Raw genomic sequence first — 6,000 nt, 5'->3', positions numbered from 1 at the left:
TCTTTTTTCCCTCCATTACCCCCTCACCCCAGATGTAGTTTTAACATGATCAATGTTACAACCAATTCTGCATGGTTTCTAAACTTTGCCATTAATGACGCCTTTTAGTTCCGTGAACTGCAAACCAAAGTCTCACCAAGAACTATTTCTTTAAAATAATCTCTGGGATGATCAGTGGAAGACAAACAAATCCATCCCCATGAAAAAGTATTGTTCTCTCTCAAATTTTCCCTAGAGTTACTGTGCTTGGGAGTCCCCAGGGAGGTGGTGACAAGATGTGGAAACCACAGCTTCTGAGAAGAATCCCACACCTAACTGTTTTCCATAGCATCTGCTGAGAAGACAGGGCACTAAACTGAGTGTGTACTGGGGACCCCAACACACCAGCACCCTGCTGGCTACCACAAGGAACTTTTTGTCTGAGCTCACACTGTTTTCCCATCACTATGCCTGTCTCTTGCACAGTAATAGACTGCTGTATCTTCATAATACACAGAACTCAGCTTTAAATCATCTTGGCTCTTGGTGATATGTCTGGTGATGCTGACTCGGGACTGGAGAGTTGGAGCACCGTTTGTGCTCTCCCCACTCCATATCATACCAACCCACATCAGCCCCTTTCCTTGAGTCTGGTGGACCCAGTGCACATGATTGCTGGTTGAAGAGAATCCAGAGACCGTGCAGGTGAGGGACAGGGTCTGCGAGGGCTTCACCAGTCCCGGGCCTGGCTCCTGCAGCTGCTCCTGTGACAGAGTCCCTGGGAACAGGGAGAACCCACCGAACCATTTGTTCCGAGGTAGAATTCCGGATTTCACAGGGAACCCCTGAAGCATGTACCTCTAGGAGTTGCTGCCAGAAAAAGGAAAACCACCACTTGTTTCATGTCCCTGTGTGTGAGGTCTCTGATGCCCAGGAACTGTTCTCCACGATGAGGAGGAACCTGAGTTTAAGTTCACATGTGCAGTGTTCTCATGTGGCTGCCTAAGAGGGGTTTGCATGTAGTACATGCATTTGTATGTAGAGGTTAAATAAGGTGAAGGAAGGTCCCTGGCTTAGAGACTCACACTGCGGGGAGACTGATGCTGAGCGTACCATTGAGAGAAGACATTTCTGGCTCAGAGTTCTTCACTTCAACTAGTCCAGGGTTCTCTTTATCCACATCAGGACATATTCAGGCATCCGGATATAGTTATGGATCAAGAAAATCTCCTAGGAATAGGGTAAATGAACTTATACTCCAAGGTGTGGATAGATATTTAGATAGTGTCAAAAATAAAAGATAGATTGGTGAACACACCTGCAGATAAATAATTTATGTTAGATATGTGGAGATAATAAATAGATATAAAGAGAGATCTCTCACAGCTGTTGAGTCCAGTCAGACTCAGCACGAATCTGTAGGACAGGGTTGAACTGCTCCTATGAGTTTTGGAGACTAATTTTTTATGGGAATAGAAAGCCTGATCTTTCTCTGCACAGCAGCTGGTGGTTTTCAGCTACTGACCTTAAAGAACACAGCCTCACACGTACTCACTACACCACCATGGATCATGTTGAGTCGTGATCCATAAGGTCAACAGTTCAAAATCCTCACCCATACATCAGAGTCACACTGGGCTTTCTACTCCCCTAACAAGCTCCAGTCTCGGAATCTCATGAGGGCAATTCTACCCTGCCCTATAGGGGCCCTGTGAGTCAGCATCGGCTCAATGGCAGTGATTTTTTTCATAAAGAATGACAGATAATGGTAAATGGAGAAGTAGACCAATAAACATCAAAGAGTCACCAACTCCCCAGGGTTCCATGAATGCTTACATTTTTAATCATTACAAATGTCCATTCACACTTGTTGAAAATATTAAATATTCCAAAGTATGAATAAAGGAATTAAATGGTTCCCAAACATTGACTCATGATGAAACCGGAATCAAGGTGCTATTTGTCATGCACCTTGAAACATTCATTAACGTGGGCGAATAGTCTGCACCAAAACTATCTTTTGGAGTCAGGTGCACTTAAGAGTTATTGTGCCGGGCAATATCTCCATGTCAACATGAAGTAGATTTTGTTTTTCTCCGCCGATGTGTCTGTCTCTCTGCCCTAAGTTTACCTCTCTGCCTAGAAAATACTTCCTTTCCCCTGAAATGGAATTTCTTCAGAGTCTGTAGATCATGACTTGAAGGAGAACTTTGGGAAGCAGAAACCATCAGGACCGCAAACAAAGATAATACATGGTCCTCAGTTCACAACTATGTTCCTGAATAACCAGGACTTCATACTTTGATCTCTGATTATTATCACCTGCCCTGCAGCCTGACATCCACCTGCCCCTATCATATTCAAGGTCAGTAGTTGGAACCCACCAGCCACTACATGGAAGAAAGACTGAGATTTGTGTTCCCCTAAAGAGTTATAGTCCCTGAAGCTCACAGAAGCAGATCTGCCTGTCCTGTAGGGATGCTATTAGTCAGAATTGGCTTGATGACAGTGAGGCTTTGTTTCGTTTTGCTTATCACATAAGACATCAGCCTGCCACTTAATCCAAGGATTTGGTACTTGTGAGTCCTCATTTATCATGTGAGCTATTTCTTGATATCAATCTGTGTGTGTGTGTGTGTGTGTATATATATATATATTTCACCAGGTTTATTCCTCTGGGTAACTCAGATAAGTATGTGTATGGATGTGCATGTGTGTGTGTTATTGAGAACATTTTCAATTCAGCTAACCTAACAGTGACTTATAGAATATTTCACTGCATTGAAATATCAACAAACATAATTTATATCATTTTTTGTGTTTTGGTTTTCATTGTCTATTACTGTTGAAAATAATTTAGTGGAATGATATCCTATGTGAATATCTATATATCCCCAAAGTAATTGAAAGTGATTTAAATTAAACTAATTGTTCAACTAGAAGTAAATGCCATTATTTTGAAACCCAAATTTTAAAGAAACTCATATTTACCTCAAGCCTTCTTATTTTCTAATTACATAGTACTAAGTTTAATATTATTTCAAGTGGTCTCATTGATGTGCAGTTTATGCACTTGCTTGTTGGGAAAATGTTCATATTTCTAATCCACCAGGCTATTTTCCTTAGAAAAATCTAGGATTCTGTTCCACTGAGGCAAGCTATTGTACTCTACCAGATGGTGTTGTGATGCGTGGAATAACAACTGCAGTACACCTACCAACAACCGTGATATCAGTGGCTTATTCATAATTATCAAAATACCAACCGATTTCTCTGCAATATTATACTTTTTGAGATTTTATGATTAAAATAATTATGAAACTTATTTCCTATTTCATAAAGTGGTAAAATAGATGTTCACAATTTTAAAAATATATATTTCTTCCATGAAACAAGAAGAACAAAAATAAGCCAGAATTGTATCCTGGACAGAATCCAGGTTACAACATTTAAGAATGTTTTGTGCTGTTGAAACTATAAATATATTAACCAAGAGCCCTACATTGCTTTAGGAGACACTCAGAGTGACAGTTCATGAAAGAGAGCTGCCCCATACGGTTTTCTAGTCTGTGATCCTGAGGGGAGCAGGCCATCAGATCTTTTTCCAACTGAGATACCAAGTGGCTTTGCATTGCCTAACTTTTGGTTAGTGTATTAGTCATGGTAGACTAGAGAAACAAATCCATGGACACACACATGTGTATAAGAGAGAGTGTTATATCAAAGTGTAATTGTACATTAAGGAAACATCCCTGCCCAGTCTAGATCAAGTTCATAAGCCCGATATTAGCCCATATGTCCAATACCAATCTATAAAGTTCTCTTCAGACTCACGAAACACATGCTATGATGCCAAATACAGGAAGAGCACAGGCCAGTGGGTGGGAAGTCTTGTGGATCTAATGGTGTTGTAAGCATCTCAGTGCTGTCAGGGGTCTCCATGTGGCTCCTCCAGTTTCCAGGGCACGGATCTATCAGTGCAGTGCTATGTATCTTGTGAGTAGAGCATCTCTCAGTGAGTGAGCAGAGAGAGAATGCCTCCTGCCTCCAAGGAGGAAATACAGGAATTCCCAGAACCCTCAGGGGAAGGCCATGTCCACACAGAGGCTTTATTTGCTATATCCTAATTGGCAACCTAGACTCCACCCCTAAGTTCTTAATCATCAAATTGGCACCAGATTATGCAACTAGCACAGTTAGAAGTTGGGCACTTACCTATTCTGCCCCAAGGCTTTCTGTTCCAAATTCTTCTATGAAGGAATGCAAGGTGGGCAATGTACTAAGTTCCATGGATAACTTTGAGACTGAAGAAAGGAGCTCTGTTTCTTTCAACCTTTGTCCCAGTTTTAATTCTTTAGTAGAACCCCTGCCCTCTGCCAACACTCATATAATACTAAATTAATTCATTACTTATTTACAAAATGCCTCTATATTCCCATGAACTCTCAGTCCACAGAGTTCTTCTGAACATATATGTATTTTTCTCCAGATGTCCTAGACCCTTCACTCTGGACGCACTATATTTCTCATGCCTGAGATACAACCCATTGCCCATTATGCTGTAGAAGTTAATGATGTGCATGCCTACGTCCTTTTGATTCTAATTTCTGTCCTATCATCTCCTCAAGAAACCAAAGACAATCTGCTCTCAGCTCAACTTTTGGTAAGCACTCTTCAACGGCTAAGCATTACATATCCCAGATGATCAAGATTCACAGAAAACAACACATAAGACAGAAAGGAGAGTGGGAAGGAGGGGGGGTAGTGATCTCTGCATTAAAATGGAAATCATACATTCTTAGAGAAATATTGGCCTTTTCTTTCAACATGGTTCTAGAATTATCCTAGTGCTTACATGATCATGCGCATCCACTACTGTTTGAATGTACTCGCCATATATAGTGAGAGATACTGATCTCTCAGATTTCAGCAGAAGAAATGGGATGTGGGGTATGCAGACTGGTGATAACATGGTAGGTATGAAACATGCTGAAGCAGAAGCATGAGGAAGCACCATATCTATGTATATGTTCACACCTTCATTACACCCAACTATTGGTGTGTCTTTATCGTGTGGCCTGTTTTGTATTCTCCTGATGCAAATACTTGCTCACAGCTATATATTATTGAGTCCTGAGAGGTCTTGTGACAGCAATCTTGTCCAGGCAAATAATAAATTGCTTTACTTCTCAAGCAAGTGGGTGATTTAGTGGTGTTCCCATACTCCTCCTTTTCTCCCCATCCCACAGTCTTCCTCCGGGAACTCTTGCAGTGAAATCCTGTCCTGGACTGTCTAACCTCTGAATATGGAGATGCTCTAGAATCTAGAGTCTAGATTCTGTGGAGCTCTAGTACTTGACTTCAGCCCATCTATGTAAAAATATGAAAGAAAATGTTTTGAAACTGACTGTGGTAGCAATTGTACAATACTGTTTCATGTGATTGAAGGAAGGTTATGATATATGTAAGAGCTTCCAATAAAATATTTTTTAAAGAGAGAAAAAAAGAGATAGGGTGAGAATGACCATGTTAACCTGTTTGTCAAGAAAAAAAAGGATCGTATTGATGACAATAAAGGATCAGAGTCAGGTTTAATATTTGTACTGTCAACAGAAAATGCTAATTCCTTATTTCAAGCCTTCAGTGAGGAGAGAATTCAGAGAAAAAGAAAAACCATCCTTGGGGACACTGAGAGCTAAGAGAGGAATTCCAACAGGAAATTCTCCCTGTCATACATCTGGGCTTGTCTAGGGCTGGGTGTCTGTGCTTTGAGGGTCCTGCGCGCCCCCTGCTGCCCACTGTCTTCCCTGCAGGGGAGGGTTTTGTCTGGGCTCACACTGACTCCCCCTCACTGTACTCCCTGCACAGCAGTCATGGAGCTCAGCTGCAGGGAGAACTGATTCTTTGATGTGTCTCTGGTTATGGAGAGTCAGTTTTGGAAGGACGGGTTATAATATGTATCACCATCATACCATATGTTTCCCATCCACTGCAGCCCCTTCCCCGAGGTCTGGCGGATCC

This window comes from Tenrec ecaudatus, chromosome 3 (assembly GCF_050624435.1).
Source record: "Tenrec ecaudatus isolate mTenEca1 chromosome 3, mTenEca1.hap1, whole genome shotgun sequence".
NCBI lineage: Eukaryota > Metazoa > Chordata > Mammalia > Afrosoricida > Tenrecidae > Tenrec > Tenrec ecaudatus.
The sequence above is the reverse complement of the archived record's forward strand: the minus strand, read 5'-3'. Positions refer to the sequence as shown.